Here is a 25,997-nt window from a genome sequence, read left to right as displayed (position 1 = left end):
GTCCAGTTGTCCAGAAATGCATGGTAAGCTAATGTTACTGAGTATCAAGATAGCTAGCTTGGCTACAACTGATAAAGTCGAGTTGGCTAGCTAGCTGCGTTTTACAGCCAGACTCTCAGTTTTACACTTAGCTAGCTACCTAGATAATTAACTAAACTGCAATTATCATAAACCATTATCATCTAGCTACGGTAGCCAAATATCTGTCAGATATAAAGCAAGCAGGATCGGGGCATGTCAGAAGCAACGCATGTTGCCTATCTCACGCTAACTAGATCACGTATTAAGCAAAAGAGTGGACACTTAATTAATAAGCTAGCAGCTAGCTAACTACAGTCAAATAAGGAGGAGCTAGATAGAATAAGTCACCTATGTGAAGCCAGCCACAATACGGATTAGCCACAATCGTGGAATTTGCTGTTCGCCTTAGCAATTGTTAGTGAGATGAGACGTGATGCCATAAAATATGCATTATGTACCTTTCATCACCAAAGCCATGTTAGCATTTACTGCACATGCTGCTGAACAATTCAACCCTTTTGTTAGTGTCATTGATATTCGGAAATTCACATACAATATTCAGTTCATAACCATTGACTAATACCTATAGGGCAGGGGTAGGCAACCCTGGTCCTGGAGTGGTGCAGGCACTTCATGTTTTTGATTTAAGACCAGGTGTGTTGAATTTAGGCAATCACTGAACTGATCAATTAGCTCAGTTGGTCAGGGTTGCGTTTAGTTCATAAAAACGTAATAGTACGGTCAATGGAATGGAAACGGTGCTGTACTGAAAGACTAGTTGAAAAACAGGGAAGTGTTGGGTTGTGGGTTCAAAATGCACCGCTGCTCTTTAAATACTTTACTCATTGCTTCAAGCCACAACCTGGCACACCCACCGAACGGAGCAAACGTATCTCAAAGTCAGTTCAACAACGTACAACAATGTTTTGGGAAAACGTGGCGTTCAGTACAAACCGTTCTGCAACGTAGCAAACTTTCAAGAGAACTGAACGCACCCCTGGTGTGGTGCCTAGTTGAAACAAAATCCTGCAGTACCTGCGGCACTCCAGGAACAGGGTTGCCTAGGGTCCTGTGATGAAACGACTGCTGTGCAAGGTATTGGCCAACAGCTTTCTTCCAGGTCCCATATTCACAAAGAATCTCAGAGTAGGGATAGTAATCTAGGATAACCTCCCCCTTGTCAATGTAATTGTACTCAGTGTGAAGGCAAATTGTATCCTAAAATCAGTACTACTCCGAGATTCTTTGTGAATATTACATTTACATTTTAGTCATTTAGCAGACGCTCTTATCCAGAGCGACTTACAGTTAGTGAGTGCATACATTTTTCATACTGGCCCCCCGTGGGAATCGAACCCACAACCCTGCCGTTGCAAGCGCCATTCTCTACCAACTGAGCTACAGGAGGCTATATGTGCCCAATATGTGCCCTGCCCTGTCAGCATGCTGGCCTGTCAGCAATGCCACTCCCCCTGAAACGCAATAACAACAAAAACATGAATACAAATTAGCTTAGTCAGTCGGTAACTTAGCTAACTAGCTAATGAAACACTAATGTAAATGTGCACAAGCCCCCTAATCAGCCAAATTATATGAAAACAACATTTCGCAGTAAAATTAGGAGGGGCATTTTTCTTGCCAACTTTCAGTCACAAAAGCATCAATAAAAACAAAGTAGTTTGACAAAAACTGTTCAAATAGTAACTAGCTAGTCTTTGAAATATAGCTACCAATTATACAGTTGAAGTCGCAAGTTTACATACACCTTAGCCAAATACATTTAAACTCAGTTTTTCACAATTCCTGACATTTAATCCTAGTATGAATTCCCTGTCTTAGGTCAGTTAGGATCACCTCTTTATTTTAAGAATGTGAAATATCAGAATAATAGTAGAGAGAATAATTTATTTCAGGTTTTATTTATTTCATCACATTCCCAGTGGGTCAGAAGTTTACATACACTCAATTAGTATTTGGTAGCATTGCCTTTAAATTGTTTAACTTCCACAAGCTTCCCACAATATGTTGGGTAAATTTTGGCCCATTCCTCCTGACAGAGCTGGTGTAATTGAGTCAGGTTTGTAGGCCTCCTTGCTCGCACACGCTTTTTCAGTTCTGCCCACAAATTTTCTACAGGTTTGAGGTTAGGGCTTTGTGATGGCCACTCCAATACCTTGACTTTGTTGTCCTTAAGCCATTTTGCCACAACTTTGGAAGTATGCTTGGGGTCATTGTCCATTTGGAAGACCCATTTGCGACCAAGCTTTAACTTCCTGACTGATGTCTTGAGATGTTGCTTCAATATATCCACATAATTGTCCTTCCTCATGATGCCATCTATTTTGTGAAGTGCACCAGTCCCTCCTGCAGCAAAGCACCCCCACAGCATGATGCTGCCACCCCCGTGCTTCACAGTTGGGATGGTGTTCTTCGACTTGCAAGCTACACCCTTTTTCCTCTAAACATAATGATGGTCATTATGGCCAAACAGTTATATTTTTGTTTAATCAGACCAGAGGACATTTCTCCAAAAAGTACGATCTTTGTCCCCATGTGCAGTTGCAAACCGTAGTCTAGCTTTTTTATGGCAGTTTTGGAGCAGTGGCTTCTTCCTTGCTGAGCGGCCTTTCAGGTTATGTCGATATAGGACTCGTTTTACTGTGGATATAGATACTTTTGTACCTGTTTCCTCCAGCATCTTCACAAGGTCCTTTGCTGTTGTTCTGGGATTGATTTGCATTTTTCGCACCAAAGTACATTTATCTTTAGGAGACAGAATGCGTCTCCTTCCTGAGCGGTATGACGGCTGCGTGGTCCCATGGTGTTTATACTTGCGTACTATTGTTTGTACAGATGAACATGGTACCTTCAGGCGTTTGGAAATTGCTCCCAAGGATGAACCAGACTTGTGGAGGTCTACCATTTTTTTTCTGAGGTCTTGGCTGATTTCTTTTGATTTTCCCATGATGTCAAGCAAAGAGGCACTGAGTTTGAAGGTAGGCCTTGAAATACATCCACAGGTACACCTCCAATTGACTCAAATTATATATATATTTTTTTAAAGCAGTGTTTTTTTTTACACCGTGTTAAACAACAAGCTAAAAAACATTGCCTTTGACAAATAATTATTGAAGGTATCGAAATAGTCAATCTATTGTTGTCGTGACACAGTAACACAATATGGAAACTTATATAAACAAAAATAATATTACGGATACAAATACTGAAGGTGTACTTCCAATTGCACCATTTAATCTAGAACGCACGCACGCACGCACGCACGCACGAACAAACACACACACACTGGGGAGATTTATCTATAAACTCTAAGTGTCTTCTTAGATTTGGTGACCCCCCCCCCCCCCTCCTTGCTGAAGGGATACTGTATTTGTGTTCATTTCATTAGGGGGTGGGGGGGGGAGGGGAGTACTGGCAGCGCTGTAGCATTCATCATCATTACATTAGCGACCACCGAGAACCTTTATCTGACGCTTATCAACAGTGCAGAAACACACTACAGCACGAGGGGGGAGGGAGAGATAGAGGGGGAGAGGAGATTGAGGAATGAGAGAGGTTGCGAGGAAAAGTGGGATGAATAGAGAGAGGGTAGGAGGGATGAATGGAGAGAGGACGGTGAAAGATAAGGTGGAAAAAATGAGAAATAATTAGAAAAGAGAGGTGGCCAGAGAGGATAAAAGGAATATGAGAGAGGAGAAAAGGAATATGAGAGAGGAGAAAAGGAATATGAGAGAGGAGAAAAGGAATATGAGAGAGGAGAAAAGGAATATGAGAGAGGAGAAAAGGAATATGAGAGAGGAGAAAAGGAATATGAGAGAGGAGAAAAGGAATATGAGAGAGGAGAAAATGAATATGAGAGAGGAGAAAAGGAATATGAGAAAGGAGAAAAGGAATATGAGAAAGGAGAAAAGGTATATGAGAGAGGAGAAAAGGTAGCGCGCCATATCATTCCATCAATGGAGGAAAAGGTTTGATCTGGAAAGAGTGAGGAGATGTGTGCATGTGTGCATGTGTGTGTGTGTGTGTGTGTGTTTTTACCTGTGTGTGTGTGCACGCCTGTGCATGTGTGTGTGCTTGCACGCATATGTGTGCTTGCACCTTTTTATGCCAACAACATTAAGAGCTCAAGCACAGCTGGAATAACTAAAATACTGCAGGGTGAGAAGGTTTGCCGAGGGGGAAGGAGGAGGAGGAGGAGGAGGAGGAGGAGGAGGAGGAGGAGTACAACATAACCTTTCTGCAAGTTTAGCTGAATCTAGCAATAAAACAGAATGCTCTGCATTGGCCCCCATGGTCCACATAAACCAACACAGTTGTGAAGTAGGCACGACAACGTCTCTTCCTCCTCAGGAGGCTGAAAAGATTTGGCATGGGCCCTCAGATCCTCAAAAAGTTCTACAGCTGCACCATTGAGAGCATCTTGACTGGCTGCATCACCGCTTGGTATGGCAACTGCTTGGCATCCGACTGGAAGGCGCTACAGAGGGTAGTGCGTACGGCCCAGTACATCACTGGGGCTGAGCTCCCTGCCATCCAGGACCTCTATACCAGGCGTTGTCAGAGGAAGGCCCTAAAAATTGTTAATGGGCCGTATCCGGCACACCGGGCACTTCAATCCGGTCCGCGAGACATTTTTTTAAATGTATTAAATACTATTATATTTGAGTTACGATTTTGGGCCTAAAATTACTAATTCCATGATATACAAACAACCTCCAATAGATGGCGCTGTAACTTGGCAGCACGCTCTGTATTTGGGCCTACAGTCAGATTCAGAATGCGCTGTCATATAGCCACTTCATTGCTTGACAACTTTTGACGTGAAAAATGAGCAAAACTTGTCAACTTTATACGGGCAAGGGGGCTTAACCATCGTCAGTTCATTCAGCTGCTCAATGACACAGAAGCAGAGCACCAGGACTTGTTGTACCATTCAAATGTGCGCTAGCTAAGCCTGGGAAAAGTATTTTGCCGTGTGTGGGAACTAAAAGGGGAGATAGGTATGTTCCTTGATATGGTTGGTAAAGCTGACGACTTCTCCGAGTTGAAAGACACAGACTGGCTGGGCGACTTTGCTTTTGGTGTGGACATATTGGGGCATCTGAACGATCTAAATGTGAAACTGCAGGGAAATTGTGTTTTTGTGCATGAACTGTATTCCAACGTGAAAGCATTCAAGGCCAAACTTATGTTGTTCTCCAGACAAATGAGCAGCCCATCTCTCGCTCATTTTCCGACACTGGCCGCACTGAACGAGCCCACATCACAGTGCCACACTGAGACATACAGTAGCACTTTGATCGACCTGCATGCTGAGTTTTCCCACCACTTCTCAGGCTTCACCAAGATTGAGACTGAGCTGGAGCTTGTATCATGCCCCCTGTCTTTCGACAGTGAGAAAGCACCACCAGACACACAATTGGAGCTCATCGACATACAATGTGACAATGCTTTGAAGGAGAAGTACAAAACAGCAACAATAGACCAGTTCTATGGCTCACTGAATGAAACAAAGTTTCCAAACATTAAAAAGCACGCCCAAAGGATGCTTGTTTTATTCGGGTCCACATACAGTTGAAGTCGGAAGTTTACATACACCTTAGCCAAATACATTTAAACTCAGTTTTTCACAATTCCTGACATTTAATCCTAGTAAAACTTCCCTGTCTTAGATCAGTTAGGATCACCACTTTATTTTAAGAATGTGAAATGTCAGAATAATGGTAGAGAGAATTATTTATTTCAGCTTTTATTTATTTCATCACATTCCCAGTGGGTCAGAAGTTAACATACACTCAATTAGTATTTGGTAACTTGGGTCAAACATTTTGGGTAGCCTTCCACAAGCTTCCCACAATAAGTTGGGTGAATTTTGGCCCATTCCTCCTGACAGAGCTGGTGTAACTGAGTCAGGCTTGTAGGCCTCCTTGCTCGCACACGCTTTTTCGGTTCTGCCCACACATTTTCTATAGGATTGAGGTTAGGGCTTTATGATGGCCACTCCAATACCTTGACTTTGTTGTCCTTAAGCCATTTTGTCACAACTTTGGAAGTATGCTTGGGGTCATTGTCCATTTGGAAGACCCATTTGCAACCAAGCTTTAACTTCCTGACGGATGTCTTGAGATGTTGCTTCAATATATCCACATAATTGTCCTTCCTCATGATGCCATCTATTTTGTGAAGTGCACCAGTCCCTCCTGCAGCAAAGCACCCCCACAGCATGATGCTGCCACCCCTGTGCTTCACGGTTGGGATGGTGTTCTTCGGCTTGCAAGCCACCCCCCTTTTCCTCCAAACATAACAATGGTCATTATGGCCAAACAGTTCTATTTTTGTTTCATCAGACCAGAGGACATTTCTCCAAAAAGTACGATCTTTGTCCCCATGTGCAGTTGCAAACCGTAGTCTGGCTTTTTTATGGCGGTTTTGGAGCAGTGGCTTCTTCCTTGCTGAGCAGCCTTTCAGGTTGTGTCGATATAGGACTAATTTTATTGTGGATATAGACACTTTTGTACCTGTTCCCACCAGCATCTTCACGAGGTCCTTTGCTGTTGTTCTGGGATTGAGTTACTTTGATTTTCACATGATGTCAGGCAAAGAGGCATTGAGTTTGAAGGTAGGCCTTGAAATACATCCACAGGTACACCTCCAATTGACTCAAATGATGTCAATTAGCCTATCAGAAGCTTCTAAAGCCATGACATCATTTTCTGGAATTTTTCAAGCTGTTTAAAGGCACAGTCAACTTAGCGTATGTAAACTTCTGACCCACTGGAATTGTGATACAGTGAATTATAAGTGAAATCATCTGTCTGTAAACAATTGTTGGAAAAATGACTTGTGTCATGCACAAAGTAGATGTCCTAACTGACTTGGCAAAACTATAGTTTGTTAACAAGAAATTTGTGGAGTGGTTGAAAAACGAGTTTTAATGACTCCAACCTAAGTGTATATAAACTTCCGACTTCAACTGTATGTGTGTGAACAAACATTCTCAGTCATGAATTACAACAAATCCCGTCACAGGTCAAATTTAACAAATTACCACTTGTCAGCTGTTCTGAGAATCTCTATATCAAAGATGACACCAGACTTTGATGCCCTTGCCAAGAGAGGTGACCAGACCCATTGTTTACATTAATACTCAAATAACCGTGACTGGGGTAGGCAAGGATTATGCTTTTTCATGGTGATGGTTATGCAGTGAGAATTATCCAGCAATGCACTTGGATACAGGTAATTGCTAATTAGTCAGATTTGGGCTGAGGTGATTGGATAACTGTAAATATGGCTCACAATGGAGATGAGAATTGTTCCTTAATATGCTTTCAGAATCAGACCATTCCAAATGAAACTGATGATCTTTACATATGTTTCACTAAAAAATTTTAATCGTTTTTTTTACACATCTGCTGTTACATTTTGCATGTCTCCAGTCATATAATTTATATATTTTTTTAAGTTTGCATAAGTTTGATTGTACTTAACAAGGGTAGAGATGCAGGATCTGTGTCTGTGTGTTTGACTGTGTCTGTGATGTTATAAATTATATCAACTTTGTGAACACTTTGAAAAATGTGTTCACAAAAAACAAGGATAGAATTGTTCTGCAAGCATATGTACACCTACAGTACACTAGTAGTTGCTTGTCAATGTGAAAATGAATAAATACTTCACATGTTTTGTCACGCATATAGTATGTGGCCCTTCGCTTGGCCCTTGAGCCAAAAGGTTTTCCCACCCCTGTCATAGACTGTTCTCTCTGCTACCGCACGGCAAGCGGTACCGATGCACCAAGTCTAGAACCAACAGGACCCTGAACAGCTTCTACCCTTAGCCATAAGACTGCTAAACAGTTAACCAAATAGCTACTCGGACTATCTGCATTGACCCTTCTTCCACTAACTTTTTTTGACTCATCACATATGCTGCTGCTACTCTGTTTATTATCTATCCTGATTGCCTAGTCACTTTTACCCCTACCTACATGTACATACTACCTCAATTACCTCATACCCCTGCACATCGATTCGGTACTGGTACCCTGTGTACAGAACCTTCAGAAAGTATTCACACCCCTTGACGTGTTCCACATTTTGTTGTGTTACAGCCTGAATTTAAAATTGATTACATTTAGATTTTGTGTCACTGGCCTACACACAATACCCCATAATGTCAAAGTGAATTATGTTTTTAGACATTTTTACAAATTCATTAAAATTGAAAAGCTGAATGTCTAAAGTCTAAAAGTATTCAAGCCCTTTGTTATGGCAAGCTTAAATAAGTTCAGGAGTAAAAAGTTGCTTAACAGGTCACTTAATAACTTGCATGGACTCCATCTGTGAGCAATAATAGTGTTAAACTGCACAAAATGTGGTAAAGAAATGAACTTTATGTCCTGAATACAAAGTGTTATGTTTGGGGCAACTCCAACACAACACTGAGTATCACTCTTCACATTTTAAAGCATGGTGGGGGCTGCATCATGTTATGGGTATGCTTGTGTAACAGTATTGCTTCCAACCCAACCCTCTCGTCACCTCAACCTGGGCTTGAACCAGGGACCCTCTGCACACATCGACAACAGTCACCCTCGAAGCATCGTTACCTATCGCTCCACAAAAGCCTTGCAGAGCAAGGAAACATCTACTTCAGGATTCAGAGCGAGTGAAGTCACCGATTGAAATGCCACTAGCACGCAAAGCTAGCTAGCTAGCATTTTCACACCGGTTACACTTGTCATCGCCAAGGATAAAAAATAAACGGAATAGAGCTAAGCACAGGCAAAATCCTAAAGGAAAACCTGGTTCAGTCTGCTTTCCAACAGACACTGGGAGACAAATTCACCTTTCAGTAGGACAATAACCTAAAACACAAGGCAAAATATACACTGGAGTTGCTTACCAAGACGACAGTTTTTTTTATTTTATTTTATTTTTTTTAGCAGACGCTCTTATCCAGAGCGACTTACAGTTAGTGAATAATTTTTTTTTTTATACTGGCCCCCCGTGGGAATCGAACCCACAACCCTGGCGTTGCAAACGCCATGCTCTATCAACTGAGCTACATCCCTGCCGGCCATTCCCTCCCCTACCCTGGACGACGCTGGGCCAATTGTGCGCCGCCCATGAGTCTCCCAATCGCGGCCGGCTGCGACAGAGCCTGGATTCGAACCAGGATCTAGACAGTGAATGTTCCTGAGTGGCCTAGTTAAGGTTTTGACTTAAATCGGCTTGAAAATCTATGTCAAGACTTAAAAATGGCTGTCTAGCAATGATCAACAAACAACTTGACAGAGCTTGAATTGTTATTTTAAGAATAATGTGCAAATATTGTACAATCCAGGTGTGCAAAGCTCTTAGAGACTTACCCAGAAAGACTCACAGCTGTAATTGCTGCCAACGGTGGTTCTAACATGTATTGACTCAGACGTGTGAATAATTATGTAAATTAGATATTTCTGTATTTCCTTTTCAATACATTTGCAAAAATTTCTACAAACATATTTTCACTTTGTCATTATGGGGTATTGTGTGTAGATGGGTGAGAAGAAAAATCGATTTACTCCATTTGGAATTCAGGCTGTAACACAACAAAATGTGAAATAAGTCAAAGGGTATGAATACTTTATGAAGGCAAGTTATCATTACTCATTGCGTATTTATTCCTTGTGTTATTATTTTTATATTATTTTGAAATGTTTCTCTTTGCATAGTTGGGAAGGGCCCGTAAGTAAGCATTTCATTGTTAGTCTACACCTGTTGTTTACAAAGCATGTGACAAATACAACTTGATTTGATTTGTGTTGTTTGCTTTTGAGACGGAGGTTGGTGGTTAAAGGAAAGGGCCCTATAAAAGGAGCACACGTAAACCAAACATGCATCCCAAATGGCACCCTATTCCATATTTAGTACACTACTTTTGATGAGGATCCATATGGTGCCATTTGGGATGCAGACCAAGAGAATCTGCTGCAAGATGGAGCGGTATGCGAACCTCAAGTGTGACCAAATGGTCGGAGGTTGGTCCCTGGTTCAATCCCTTTATTGAAGAGACTAGAGAGACGTTCACAATCACAAGCTCAATGGCCTTTCTCACCCTTTTGTGTTCAGTGACATGGTCGGGCTATTCAAACTTTATGTTGTTTACATGTTTAGATGTTTAGATATTGTTCTACCAGAGTGGGCGACACCACAACTGTACATCTGAACTGTTTTTGGGGCAATGAGTTCTAGATGATAAGTGTCTAATGAAAAAGGCCTTCAGTGTAGAGAAATAGCTACGTTTTATGTCTGTTAACCTTCAAAGAAGTATGTCAACATCTACCTATCTCGCACAGATACACTCAAGAGGAATCATTTAAACAAAACTGGGGCTTTTTGTCCTAAGTATCAACATTGTGCAGTTATTTGGGAGTGGGGAGGTGCGACTGCAAAGCGAACGAGTGAGAGGGTTGGTTTACATTTTGTTTTCAAGGACAAACAGTGCAACAACACGGCCCATTGGTGGCTTTTGGCGGAGCTAATGCGATTATCCTCGTCGCGCGCCTCCGTCTCCCAGACCTCTCCACTTAAGATGCTTTGGAGGACTGGCGAGGGACCGTGTGTCGTTTCACACAGCAACGAGTAGAGTACATCTTACATTCCTGGGTAACAAAACCACACAATGTAATCTTAATGCTTACACAACGCCTCTTTTGCGCTTGCTACCCAGTAGATAAGGGGCAAATAAAGCGGCGGGCCACAATGGAAACCTCCGGCATTCCTCCAGCGTTCCCCACTCCCCCAGCCCTCTGCTTATTTATTTATTTATTTTGCTCTGTATTGGTTTTAGTAGAACTTGTGTACCACGCTAGAGCTAAGAGCGACCCAAAAGTCCCCAAGTCAGTCCTTTTCCCATGGTGGAGTGGTTATGTTACATGGTACTTGGTTGCTCTCGCTCTCGCTTTTACTCTTGACTCGATTCATCTCCCCCCACGATGCCACAGAGTCTTTGTTTGTTCTATACACTTTCTGCACTCCTTGAAATGGCATGATAGAGGGAAAAGATGCTCGTTCAGCTATTTCGTTCCAAGCAGAACCCAACAATTGCAAACTGATCTCCAGATAAACACTACAGCAGCCAAAAAAAATACAATACATTAACATTTTCCAAAACTTGAGCCATCATTTGTCCCTAATTCCTCAACAAGTATGTGGGCCCTTGAAATGTTTGTCCATCTTGATTTGAATGCCACAATAATGCTTATTATACAATTATTATAAATCTCTGTCTCTCTTTCTTTGAGTCTCTGTAAAATTAGGTTAAGTGACCGCATTGAACTCAAAGCGGAGGAAAGAGTGAGGGTCGTATTGTCAATGGGCCTCTCATCTTTAGCAAAGGCAGCCCCAGCCTATAAAGTCACAATTCACACAACGCTTTGGAAGACACCACAAAAACTAAAACCACAGTACCTACTGCACACATCCCTCCTGTGCTTTGCTTTGTATATATGTATGAGTGTGTTTTTCACTATAGGTTTTTCATCCTGTGTCAAAGAGAGATTGAGAGATGCTCTGTACTGTATTTGAGAGTGTGAGCCTTTCCGTGCGCGAGTGTATATACACCACATGGAATGTGTGCCTTTCCATCTACAAGTGTGTGTGCTCAGCATCAAGAGGAGAGGGGACCCCAGGGATTGCATGAGGGGAAGCAGAGGAATTCCTTTGCTGATGAAAAACTCACAAACACTAATACATACACACACACACACACTCCGTAGTGAGTAGGATCAAGCAGAGGGATGGTAGGGGGGCTGTAGAGGGACCAGGTAAGGCTTTGAGAGAGGGTCTCCTTGCATGTCCCTGGGGACCAGATAATTCCCTCCCCTTCATCCCTCCCCCTTTACAGGAGGCCTTTTCTCCATGTCTCCACATACAACTACTCACATTCATAAAGATCTTGAGATGTCTAATAAAGTATGTCCACATACAGTACAACTCCCATTCATATCTTTATACTGTATTATTCTCTAATGCAACGTCTCCATACAACCTCCTATCATATCATTAGACTTGTAGACTTGCATTGAGCAGGCAATGGCATCCTTCCCAAGATAATGTACTTTACTTACATAGTGGACATACTGTATGGTCAAATCATACAGCTGGACACACTGGGTACATCCCAAATGGCACCCTATTCCATTTGTAGTGCACTACTACTTTTGACCAGGGCCAATAGGGCTCTGGTCAAAAGTAGTAGTGCACTACAAAGGGAATATGGTGCCATGGGTCCTGGTCAAATGTAGTGCACTACAAATGGAATAGGGTGCCATTTGGGACGCAGCCTGAGTCAGTTCAAGTGGAGTGATGGAGGTGTTGGTCCAATGTCCCCCAGACAGTGTCTGTCTGTTGTTACGAGGCTGAGCCGCAAGTTACTGTGGCCCCTCTCTAATTTCTACACTCTAATCCCCATGTTCCCTCTGGGCTCTCCTACTCTCCCTCTGTCTCAGTCTATTTTCCCTCCATCTGTCCATCGCTCTCTTTCTCTTTTCTCTATCTCTTGAATTTTCCTTTCCCTCCCTCCCTCCCTCTCTCTCTGTCCTTTCTACCTTTCTTTCTCTCGTTTCCCTCTCTCTTGCTCTCACCCATCTCTCTCGCTGACTCCGCTCTTTCCTTCCTCTGTGTCAGTAGTATAAACGGTACAACAGACCAGAGTGAGTGGAGGAGAGGAGGGTAGTGAATTATGTGATTAATGACAAAGCAGGGCCTCTGCGGGGCCCGTGGTGGAACAACATCCAGGGGGCAGCGTGATAATAATACAGCACAATAATCAACCCATGAAGCAGACAATCAGCAAGCCAAAGCAGGCAGTAAAGGGCCCTATTAGGTAGGCCCCATCAGGACGGCTAAGTGAGAAATTAGCCCTCGCTGAGCTCCGCAACGATTCATCAAGTCGCTAACCCCCGATGCCCCCCTCAAGAAGTCATAATGTTTACTTAAAGACTCGCCGCCATGCCCCGGCAGCGCACTTTATTGGCTCTTATTAATTCTCCGTCCGGGCCCTCACGGCCTCGCCATTTAAAGCGTATTAGAGGGAGGATGATTGAGCGAGATGAAGTCACACTGGTGTTTGGCTCTCTGGCGATAAAGAGAGGATGAAAGGGAGGGGGGGAGGGAGGTAGGGAGGGCTAAAATAAAGGAATGCCATCACATTGCAAAATGCAGTTGTCCTGGAATAAGAACCTTGCACAATGGAATGTGAGGGAGGGATAGAGGAAGATGGAGAGGATGAACAGATGGAGGAAGAGAAAAAGGAGGAAAGACATGACTTTAATACCTCATTTCCTGTCTGAGAGGTGGGCTCACATCCAAAGGGTTACTGAGTCATACATTCCACACTACAGACAACACCCAATTCTGATGATTATGTTTTATCATCTGTTCTCCTTTTATCAGTTGGACCCACTGAGACTGAGGCTGGGTCCCAAATGGCACTCTATTCCCTTTTTAGTGCACTACTGTCACGACTTCCTCCGAAGCTGCCTCCTCTCCTTGTTCGGGCAGGCTTCGGCGTTTGTCGTCACCGGCCTTCTAGCCACTGCCGCTCCTCATCTCATCATTCCATTTGTTTTGTCTTGTTTATTACACACACCTGGTTCATATCCCCTCATTAGTATGTGTATAAGTGTTCCCTCTGCCCCCCTTGTCCTTGTAGGTGATTGTTTATTGTGAGGAGAAGTAGCTCGGTTGAGCTCAGAGTATTTTCTATTGCCGGGGTATATTTTCCCCGTGTGCCTGTTTTGTTCCAGTGCGCCTGTTTTGCGCACTGGACTGGTTGACGCTATTCTTCGTAACGCTGTATCCCGGAATAAACTCTGTATTCTGTGATTTACCCTCCTGCGCCTGACTCCTTCAAATCACGCATCACAACTACTTTTGACCAGGGCCCATATTCCTAAGAAATACCTTCAAACAGCCTCAGCCAAGAATGCCTGGTGATTGCTCATGCTATCAGCATGTTATCAGAACTATCATAGTAATTTAACATGGCAGTGATTGACAGGGGAAATATATGGGGCACTGGTGTGTATTCATGGATGCCAAGGGAAGCCAGGCTTCCCAAAAAAAATGTTTCATACATTTCCTTAAATTCGCAAGAGGCTGCTGAATGTATCTCACCGGAGAAAGCATCCGAGCGAGCAAAACAGCGCCCCTCTGTCTCTGTATGTGTAGCCCATCTATCTGATGCTGTCTGGTCAAAAAGAGTATGACATTGTTGCAGCACGTAGCATTGAATGCAAGGGAAGCCAGCGAGCATTTGGCCTCCCTTGATAAAAAATCTAATAATAGCCAATCAGCTAAAATCACCCCTTTCCTAAATTAGCCATGGATGGAGATAGGGATTTGGACTTGTGGTTTTACTTAATTCTCCGTACTGGCCAATGATTATAACGGTGATTCTGATCCAACCATAAATTAATACGTTGTGCCCCTGGCCTGAGAGGATGGAAGTTCAATATGTAGCTAGATGTGGTATGCTAATATTAACTATCGGGCCTGGGGTATCGTTGCCCATGAAAGGAAGTTAGGCTAGTGAGCAAGTATTTTAGCCAGATAGCCTAGCACAACAAAAACTAAAAGCGTGTATGACAGAGTCATAGACCGTTTAGGCAACATGAAAGAGGAGGATGACATTTGCGTTTCTCTACAAGTAGGGCGAGCCAACATGTTTTTCTACTTGCACGCACACACCCACAGAAATCAGTACCATGGACAGGCACATCATATTTAGCTTACGTTGACTAGACTAAATATTTTTTGCGACTTGCGGTAACTCTCCGTGGTTCTAAATCAATAGTTGCTTAGTCCAAAACTGTTGGAAACATTACCTTGCTTGACCATGCTGTAGGTCATGTAACTGTTTGTTACATGCAGTATGCTTTATGGACTTCACAGGACAGAGGTTGCTCTCTGGTTTTGTGATGAAACAAAGGTGTGGTTGAATTTCTTCTTACTGTCTCGGCCTTAGGCCTATATATCACGGTGGCAAGACATATGAACTAGCAGGTTATAGAGCAAACAACGCAATTATCACAATACATGGGTTGTAATATGGATAATTTTTTTCTGGATTGGCTTCCCCGGTGATTTTACCCAAGCACCGCTACTGATAGGGGGAGGGATGTTGGGAAAGTGGGCCTAGTTCATTTGGTGCGGACGGAACTGAAAAAGTTCACTTAATGAGGCAGCTAAGTAACTGCTCTTAAACCATGCAACGCTATGAATCACACGTATAAAACAAACGCCATTACCACATGACATTTAATTCGTAATTACTCGCCCTTGTTTGCTTGTTCCGAATCGCTTGTTCCTATTACCCACAATGCTGAGCAAGTTAAAAGCGAACGGTTTCTTTATTCTGTTGTTTTAATGTTTCTGTTTGCGCTCGACCAAGTTCCATTCAGTAGATACTGTATATACACAGCCAAGACCATCGGCGCCATCGACCACTGACTTCAGCTAGAGGTGAAGACACTTCAATGAAGCTGAGGGGGTGAGACTCTACTCTACTGTACTGTATAAGGAGTAGGGTTGAGGAAGTGTTAGATCAAAGAAAGTAGAGAGACAGAGGGAGTCCCAGTCAGACTCCCAAGCAGCTCCGCTCAGCCAGCTCCCCCATGGCTGACATGTCTCCCAACAGCACAGCTAGGTTGGTAGGGAGACAACACTTCACTCTCACTTTCATTAAAGCCCCCCCATCAGGGCCTGCTAGCTCATACTGTATACACACACACACACACACACACAGACACAGAGGAATTGGCACTCCCCAACGTGCCCGCATCCCTCCCACGGCGTCAGTAAGGTGCACCTATACTCACACACACACACAGTCACATGTCCCAGAGCTCGGCATATAGGTCTACAGAGGTTGTACTTTATGTTTTAAAACCCACACAAGTGAATATCTTTGGAGTGAAGAGTGACTTTGAAGTTGAAATGCCACAGTCTTTTACTGCAAGTCCGGTGAAAAAAATAGACATCCTCTTCAAACCCGTACTCCTATGAGATATGCAATAACATCCACATTACTTATCATAAAACTCACAGCATTTCCAAGTGTGTAACAAAAACTTCCCCCAAAACTCAAAGGGGACATACAGACTGCTCCAAAATGGCTCCCAAAAGAAAAGGCCACAAATAAACAAGGGGAAGAAGCCTTGTTATTACAATGGCAGCCCCCTCGGGCCCTGGAGCAGTCGTCAGTCAGGAAGCTAACCAACATCTGGCTGTGTTTACGCCTTTCAGTTGTTTGTGTCGCCGCCTCAAATAAATTCTGGGGTCCATAAAGCCATCGCTTAGGACGCCTCTTAAACAAACACTCTCCATGCTTACTTACTACTTGCTTAACGCTCACTTAACAGGATACAAAAACGTGCGTTTCTTGTCTGTCTATTGGACAGGTACAGGTAGTCCCTCCCTGTTTTATTCTATTTGGTGCACAATGAACACGACCCAGGGCTCCAGTTAACATGCTAACACACAAATAAAAGCGCTGAGGAGGAGGCCTTAATTGGCGAGTTAGATGGGTGCCTGGGGTTAATTGGGAAACATGGTGAGCAGCTGGCACCGTGCTGGAGGTTGAGACAGGGATAATAAGTTCACCCTTTGCAGGAGAGACAGTCAGTGATGAATCAGATCAGAGGAACGGTATTCTGTAATCATCCCCCTCTCTTTTTCTCTCGTTTTTCTCTCGTTCTCTCTCTTTTCTGACAGGAAGAGACGTTCTGGCTCGCAGCTATACAATCTGGCACCTATCACACAGGACTGGTTGGCAGTCACGGGAGAGGGCTCTCCCGCGTTCACATACACACTCAAGCTAATCACTCACAAGCACAATAACTCTTACCTCTAGGACATGAACCAACTCTATCAGTTACATTTTCGATGTATGTAAATGTTTTCCACAATGTATGTGTAAATGGCTTATTAGGCTGTGTTAGAGGGAGAAATGGGAAAATAGATCAGTGCTCTGCTCATATCTACTGAGCTGAACCATATTCACATCCCAGCTTGTTTCAATAAAGGCAACATTAACATATACCATCTCAAACGCACTAAACCTTCCACCCGGACTCAGTATAAATACACACTAACCTCTACTGGATTACAGTGTAATGTGATGGTCAGTATAACTTTGTGAATTTCTCTGAAGTCTCGAAATTGTGCTTGTCACTACAACTAGAATTCCACTAAATAATAAAACCCATAGAGGAACTATTGGACCAACAGTTGTTTGTTCTCCTACTTGTGAGCCCATTAAAAAAATTCTGAATATGAAAAACACAAGCCCATATAAAGTGTGTAAGAGTAGAAAGAGTGTTGATCTAGGATCAGTTACCCCTGATCTTATTCATTATGATCTAAATGGCTAAACTGATCCTAGGTCAGCATTCCTACTCTGAGACTCAGTACAGTAGCAGAGGGACTGTTTGGGGTTGAAGGTTGCACAGGTAGAGTCATAGGCAGTAATGGAATGAGACAGGGAACTACAGAGCCACACAACAGCCAAGCTTTATAAATAATTCCAAAAGCTAACAGGATCCCTTGTATGTGTGGTGTGACTGCTGACTCCCCTCGAGACACACACACACACACACACACACACCAAAGATACCGCCTACCACCTCGCATGCCTCCTTCATCAGGTAGAATAAGTAATCTCATGCCATCCCTTGGTTCTGGTTAGGACTGACCAGTTAGGAACCACTCATTTTAGAAAACCTAAGATAATATAAAAAGACAGGAAAAAACGTATTCTAGCGTTGAATTTTTAACCCAGTTTTGGAGAAATACACACTCTCTCGCTCTCTCTCACACACACACACACAAACACAAACCCTCATGATGCAGGGCGGCAAAGCAGCACACCGGAGACCTGTCTTGTAAATCTCTTTGTGAAAGCAGCTTTGGGGGGTAGACAGGGGCTTACATACTGAGCCTAGAGGTAGAGCTGTAGACTCCACACTCTCTCTCTCTCCTTCTTCCACACTCTCTCTTTCTCAAACACATAGACCCACACTTTTCTTTTCTCCCTTTGCTTTCTCTCTTTTTCACACACTCTCCCTCACTCAAGCGTTGGTTGGTCCCACAACCCCGCAGGCTCCACTAGCACCGCAGTGACTAATGTCCTGCCTTAGCTCAGACAATGAGTTTGGGACGGAGCCGGGAAAGTGTTGGGGAGGGAAAAAAAACAGCCGTGCACCTTTGACAAATGGAACCCGTCGCACTTCCCTGCTCACTAAGGGAGGCTTTACAATGTCGCGTGACACTCTCAACGTCCTCTGAGGCCCGGCTGGGACCTGAGGAGCAGCAAGGTTTATGGGAAAGGGGAACATAATTCATTCTTTGGGAAGTCCAGCCCTGGCTTTTTTTTCTTCATGAATAAGATATATTTCCAAAGCATGTCGACCTCTCTTAATAAAAACACCAGTCAGGCCTGGAATAGCCAAAGACGGTTTAGGGGCTCATATACACGTTTATATTTTTGTTGCTCTATACATTTTTGAGGCCCACTTTTATTCCTCAGGCCAAGCCTGTCGCACAAATCCCACAAAAATGTAAGAAAGAAATCAATAAATATCCGAACGAGCAATGTAAGAGTCTGGAATATAAATGTATAAGATGGTGTGTATAAACAGTATGGACAGTATATGAATAGAAAGGTGTGTACAGCTGTAGTTATATAGGATGAGCCTTGACTAGAATACATTATATACATATAAAGTCGGTAAAACAGTATGTAAACATTATTAAAGTGACCGGTGTTCAATGACTATGTACATAGGGCAACAGTCTCTACGGTGCAGGGTAGGGGCCCGCCCTGAGGTTTCCTCTGGCAGGTAGGGGAGTCCCGATGACAGACCATCATTACAAATGACCCCCCCCCCCCCCCCCTCTCTTTTCAAGGAACTAAAAACTCCTGGATCCCCCCCACCTCCACCTCCCACTCCCTCCTCCTCCCCGCCCCCTTCCACCCTGCAAGGAACTGGGCTTTGTCTAAAAAATAAGCAAAGGAGAGGAATACCTTCCGTCAACCCACTCCGCCCTTCCAACCCCTGTTCCTTCTCACTACCTGCGGAGTATTGTTAAAACACAGCCCCTCTCTCTCCTTCTCTCTATCTCTCTCTCTGATTAGTCTTCAAATGACGTCCTGACAAAAGAGGCCTTCTTTCAGGTCAGGCAAGAAATTTGCCTCCGATAGTAGTGTCCCCCTTTTGAGAAGAGGGGGAATGGGGATCGCAATCCCTGCAACAGAGGACGGAAGTGAAGGAGAAGGAAAAGGGGGATTAGAGGCACGCATTTAAACATGTTTGCAGAAGGTAGGGAGAAAGTGGGCCAGAACTTCATTCAGGTATTAACCTTGGGATTTGCATTTGACTTTGAAACAATGTCTCCCTCCTCAACCTCGACCCCCAGGTTTCACTAAGACCCACAGGGCTTACCCACTCATAGAGATAACCAGGCCAGCATGGGGCAATGCAAATACATACATAATAAAACAACTTTACCATTGTTGTGTGTATCCGAACAGTATGAGCTATGCAACTAAAGAATTCCAAACAGCTATTTATTAAATTTATATTAGAAATGATCAGCACAATTGGACATGTTTAAAAAAAACTGGTCCCATTTCTTTTCCCCAGTTAATTTGATTGTATTTCCCTTATTGTAAATCATTTTTCATACAGACTTTTGGGGTGTCAAAATATTTTACTCCCATTCAGTCTCAATCACAATAATCAATGACCCTTCTCTTGCCTTCAATTGACCTCTCTGGCAGTACTTCTGTGTGTGTGCGTGCCTGTCTGAGCCTGTGCAAATGTGTGTCTTAGTGCAGCAGCCTGACACATGGCTTTCCACATACACAAAGAGACCAGGAAGAGGAGGAGGAGGAGGTGACAGATCATTGTTCACAGTGAGCCATCATCTGTCCACTGGCCACTGGCTCCCTGGACGAGGAGGGAGAGCAGGCCCCCTTAGAGATGCCACAACTAGCTCCCATCAAGCCCATGACACAATGCCACATAACAATAACAGACCCGACACCGGGAATTCGGGAACTGCATCCCCACTGTCCGAGCTCTCAGAATCTCAACTTTACACAGCCCCGCCACACCACAAGCAAATGGGCCTGCAGCTCACTTCACCTCTTGCTGCCATACTCACACCACAGCCGCAAAGACGCTTTTACGCGGCTCATGGGAAACAGAGGAGGAGACGAACGCCATCAAGTGACGTCGTCACCCAGGCGCGACCTGCTTCTGTTTGTACTCGAGTGTGTGAGAAAAGAAAACGCAGGCGCTCACTGACACGCTCTGGGGTTCACAGTCCTTTCATCCAGGACTACTAGCTCGCATTCACTCCTGTATTCATCTTCATTTTTTTTTCAGACTAAATTCTCTCTCTCTGGGTGGTTGACCAGGCTAATTGGTAGGCCCAGTCTGAGTGAGGCCAAAGCCCTGGGAAACAAAGCATCACTCTGACTCTCAGCCTCTGGCTTCTTTTCCCATTTCTTATTTGCTGAAGAATAAATACTGGCTACTCTGCTTGCACGCTCCTGTGTGTGTGTCTGTGTGTGTGTGTGTGTGTCTGTGTGTGTGTCTGTGTGTGTGTTTGTGTGTCTGTGTTTAAAATATGTCTATGATGGGGATATTTTATGCAGAGGCTCTGCGTATGGTGTGGATATATCTAAATGCATGTGTGTGTATATGCATGTCACTACACTATGCATCTCTCTCGCACCCCGCTGTGAGCGGCAGGTAGCCTAGTGGTTAGAGCGCTGGGCCAGTACCCGAAAGGCCGCAAGTTGGAATCCCCGAGCCAACAAGATGAAAATGTGCCCTTGAGCAAGGCACTTAACCCTAATTGCTACAGGGTCCCCATTGATCATGTCAGACACTGGCCGTGACCCCACTCTCCGAGGGTGTCTCAGGGAGAGATGGACATTTCCAATTCACAGATGCGTGTTAATACACACTTGTACATGTGTGAAATAGGTCAAATATAAGCACCCACCAAATTATTATTATCAGATCACCCACCCCCTCACTGTGGAAAGATGTGCCCAGTGAAAGGTGCCTTAAGTGGGGCTCCTTGAAGCAGGGAGTGGGGGTGAATGGGGTCCTGCTCTAGGACGCTGCTGGTGGAGGTGGAGGGGTGCAGGAACACATAGCATATTAAATCGGCCGGCAGAGGACGGGTACGTCCATGCAGAGAGCTAGGAGAGCCAGATCTGAGGCATGCCCTGAAGGGATGGCTGGGCCTGGGGATTAGGAGGGCCAAGAAGAAGCCCCTCATGCTGCGCCCGCCCGCCTGCCCCCTTCTTCTCGCCGCTCACACGCAAATGCATCCAGACACTTTGATGTAGGCTACACTCAGCGGCACACTGCCCCGGCCCCAACTTTTTACAAGGAGGTGAAGGAGCCACTCACATGTCACATGCACACCTCTGTCTCTTGTCTTGCTGCCTTCTCTCTCTTTCTCTCTCTCTCTTTCTCTTTCTTTTCCCCACTGTAACTTTTCCATTTGATGTCAATATATCAAAGTTCAGAATCATTAAAGTGAGGGATTCCTATTGGGGGCAATCTATTCATGTAGCGGATATATTCACAGGGCAGCGATGGCGAAACAAATCACTTAGGGGAAAGATTCCAAACTTTGATTGGGTAGCCATTGTGATAGTGTGTTTATTTATTTCTGCCAAAAGCCTTGGTACATGTTACCTTAATTAAAATCAACTTCCCCTAGATTAACCTCATAGAACAATACACTTGGTACCTCTGAGTGTGCCTTTATTGAGTGCCATTACCACAACAACAGACGTCATTAGGGCCTCATGCATACACACTTGATAACAGGTATTCTTCCTCTAGGATGTAAAAGGGCCTAAGGACAGAGGCCTCCTTTAAGTGCCTGCCTAGAATAGTGGATTTGAGAGGCCCTTGACTTAAGGGGAATAATATTTCATCTTTATGCATTAACATCTCCTTGTGTGACAGGCCCTATTTTGGGCAGGTTGGAAAGGTCAGGAGTGCACTGCCTGGTGTTTCGCAGCTATGCATAATTGAATGTAAAGGTTTGCTAATATGGAGATAAAGGGCTGCTCTGCTATCAGACGGGCTGAGGAGGAATAAGGAGGGAAGGATAGGGGTTATCCGTGACTTTCCTTCCCTATCCGTGGGACTGTGCGTTACAGATTGTTCCCTTCACCAGACGGGCATTGATTCATCTCAGCCGGTGAAGAAAAAAAAAAAAAAGGTTCTTCATTGTGCCTTTTTTAAACATTATGTGTATTTATCACTGTTACTGAATCATTTATGACATGCAGTCGTTGTTTTGTAAAATTGCACCTGTTCAAGCGAAGCTGCAGCCCCTAGCTGAGCTCCGTTCTGTTCTGGAGATGTAAAACAGTAACGCCATACATATTTATATTACTGAGTGTGTTCATCAGATATCATTCATATTTAATATGATTAAATCATAAAATATCTCCAGCTCCATACACATATAGGCAGGTACTCAGAGCCAATCTGTGATTATTTCAGAGCATCGTTTTCTCGTGGAAAATATCAGCCATTCATTAAGGCTAAATAGAGCTCAAATTAATATAATTAAGTTTAATGTTGCTTTGGTGATCATTAAATCTGGGGGTAAGCAATCACACATTCTTCATGAAAAATGCACTCTGTCATAGAGCTTTCTGTCGACCATCAATCACTACAATTTTGATAAATAAAACTTAATCACAAAATACCAGAAATATATAAATTCTAGTATGTTTTTAAAGTCCATTGCATCCTCTCTAAATAAAATAACAGATGATAGTTTTAGAATGCAGGTAGGCTTTATATAATTGAGGTATAACGCTTGGATTTTTGCAAGCCAAAAACTTTGTTTCTCTTGATTAAAATACATATCTGAAAGGCAAAAATGCATTAATAAAAAATGACATTTCGTTTCATGGCTAGATAAGGATAACAATACACCATATTACTGTACCAAACACTAGTTTTGATTAGGAACAATAATCTATTGAGATATTGAGAATTAGGCTAAAACAGAGGTTTATGGCTTCCTTGATGTTCATACTCAAACCAAATATTATTTCATAAAACATAGTTGGGGGGTTCACTAGATCAATTAAATGATTAAATACTGAGCATATGATTTCAAAAAATAAGTGCATAAAGGTTTGGGCTCACGCAAACAAAATTATGCGTAAAAACCAAAATTATGCGTCAAAACGATCACTAAATTTAGTGGGTTATAGGCCAATGTTCTTGTCATTTTTCTTTCCTTCTTAAGGCAGCACAAGAGAGATCTCATATGGGCCTAAAACTGGCCAGTCCAGATGACCATGTTCTTAACACGAGGTAAAAAAAAAACTTTCATCTGCACAAACTCTTAAACTGTTAATGCTAGATCACAAGGCAGTTACTGTAGATCTCCGTTAATAATTTGCCAAGTGTCAAAGAAGGTTTGTCTGAGCCGTCACCGCACCGCTGAACGCCTCGAACCCTTGTTGTTTGTATGGCGGCGTGAAACCCGAGACACAAACGGTCCAACAGTCACTCACACCGAATCTGACAAGCAGATAAAATCTGGAACAGCTGGTTGGTAGCAGAAGGAAAAGTGTAAAACAAATATCTCCACATGTGGAGGCGTGCTGCCATGATACAGACGCAAAAAAAACGAAATGGATTACAGACAAAAAAATTATAGGCCTAATAATTAGATCTAATTATAAATCAGGGCAATAAAATATTAAGGGAAAGTATCCAAATGTGCCAGTGCGAATATAAGGCCTATCCAAAAGTAGCCTATAGTGTAGTCTATTTAAACTCAGAAATTACATTTTCTATTTAGAACTTTTCTATTTAATTTGATTAAACCTAGTTGCTTTTCTTTTGTCAAACTCGATGGGCCTACAATACTCATTATATAGGTCTGCAGGCCTGTATAATCGTTAAGTTGTGCCTATGGCATTGTATAATAAATGTGGGGCTACATTCATATTTTGATTGTAGAAATAGGGACTTCAGTGGTTGCATTATATTTTTATGTGAATAGGCTACATGGAATTCTGAACAATAGTCCATACATTTATAGTATATACATCCAGTCATAACTCATATTAGGCCTAATGGATAAGAGACCGAATCGATAACATGGTAAAATCCTGCTGAAATATGATCACATGTCAATATGCATGCCCCCCGTGCGTGTCTTTGGGCAAAAGTCCAATAGTGGAAGTTTTTTGTTTTAGTAGTGGAAGTTCCCAAAGAAGTTTCAGCCCATATCACAATTCTCAACAATGCAATTACTTTTGCATTCAAGTATATCCAATGCACAAACTTAAAATGTATAAACCTTCCATTAAATAACTTTAAACACACCTTTAAATCAGATTTAGGGGAATAAGAACCATTGTGTTGAATGAACAGAGTGAGAGTGTGTTTCTATCACCTTCTAAGAAACTGCATCAGCAAAGTTTGGAAACTATGCAATGGGTCAACTTGTAACTTTAAAGAAAGTAGAAAACATCCAGCAAAAGACGTAGTGTTAGTAAATATGTTATGCTGTGTCTAAAGTCATTTATGTTGCGCAAGTAATAATATTAGTGAATAGGTTGGGTTTTCATACAATTTTCTGCTTATATATCACCCCCCTCCGATTTATGCACTTCTATGAAATTCCAGTTGATTTTAAACATGATACCTCTGACAGTTTTTGAAATAAATGTGTTTTCTCTTCCACACTTTCAAAGCCAGTACATAGCAAAATGTTCAAAGGAAACAGTTCATCATGACTCGTCGTGTTTTTCTGCACTTACGTGTTCTTGAACTTTTTTGTCTTCTTGTAAGTGAAGTCTTTTTTCGCTTGTTGCAGATGTGCTTCTCGCGCTCTTGGGTTGCCTATGTGACTTTACGCTGCAACTCCAAACTCCGCTCTGCCAGACTTTCCTTCTTCTCCGCGTCTTTCTCCTTTTCACAGTTTGCTGAACAGAGCGAAAACTGAACTAAAACCGTGAACCGCCCTACATACCTGCCAATAGCATATAGCAAACCTGTATGAATAAGAAAACATGTGTTTTCAAAAACTCGTGGACTGTAGTTATTACATTAAGTATGCTTTTCGAAGAGAAGAGGGCGAAGTGTGGAAATCCAGCTGCTCTTTCCCTCGCCTGACTCCTCCCTCGTATTATCCCTTCGGATCGGGCTCCCTCGCACTCTACCTCCCTCCTTTCTATTCTCCCACCGTACCCCCTCCCTCCCTTTCGCCTCTCTGCTCCGGGCCGCAATTTACTGAGAAGGTGCAGACACCGTTGGAACGAATGAACTGTTGTACATTACCAGTCGCACAAAATTGCAAAGGATTGGCAAATACTCACATAGTTCACTTAGCTGCCTCTACTCCTTAGGATGAAGTTTGTGATTTTTAGTGCCAGTTTTGTCTTGTTATTCATAATAGTTTCAACACCAGTGGCCCAGAATCCAGTGGCTATAACAAAACTCTATTCAATTGCGTTTAGGCCTATTTATTCTTCATTAAAAAAATTATACTGCATTATAAATAAGCAGGATAAGGTGAGCATGGTTTTATTTAGTATGAGTTATTTCATTAATCATACAAAAATCCAATGAATATGAATATCATTCAATCATAAAGTATATGTTATGAATAATGAATGTTATTTAAACATACATTTTCTGTTTGCATTGACTTGTGGGTTGAATGTTATTTCAATAAGTGTCCTTTCGTCTTCTTTCTGTCTAACCCTGAAGTGTGGGGTCACTGTGTCTCAGCCTATGTTCAGGTGTGATCTACATTTCATTTATTCAGCTCAAGTGAAATTGTTATTTAATATTCCATTCCCATGTTTCAAACTCATTTAAATCTATGTTTGTT

General features: G+C 42.9%; 1 protein-coding gene across 1 annotated transcript in view; it reads right to left on the bottom strand.

Annotated features, from left to right (window-relative positions):
- LOC311109177 (transcriptional activator GLI3-like) overlaps window positions 1-25,242 on the bottom strand; it is a 170,475-nt gene extending 145,233 nt beyond the window's left edge. Inside the window, exon 1 of the mRNA XM_084152014.1 lies at window positions 24,922-25,242. The gene's annotated coding sequence lies outside the window, so the exon portion shown is untranslated. The remainder of the gene's footprint in view (window positions 1-24,921) is intronic.
- Between the last annotated feature and the right edge of the window lie 755 nt (window positions 25,243-25,997).

The sequence above is a fragment of the Coregonus lavaretus genome, assembly GCF_964263955.1.
Source record: "Coregonus lavaretus genome assembly, chromosome: 34".
Taxonomy (NCBI): Eukaryota; Metazoa; Chordata; class Actinopteri; order Salmoniformes; family Salmonidae; genus Coregonus; species Coregonus lavaretus.
This window is presented reverse-complemented; position numbering and strand designations above follow the sequence as displayed.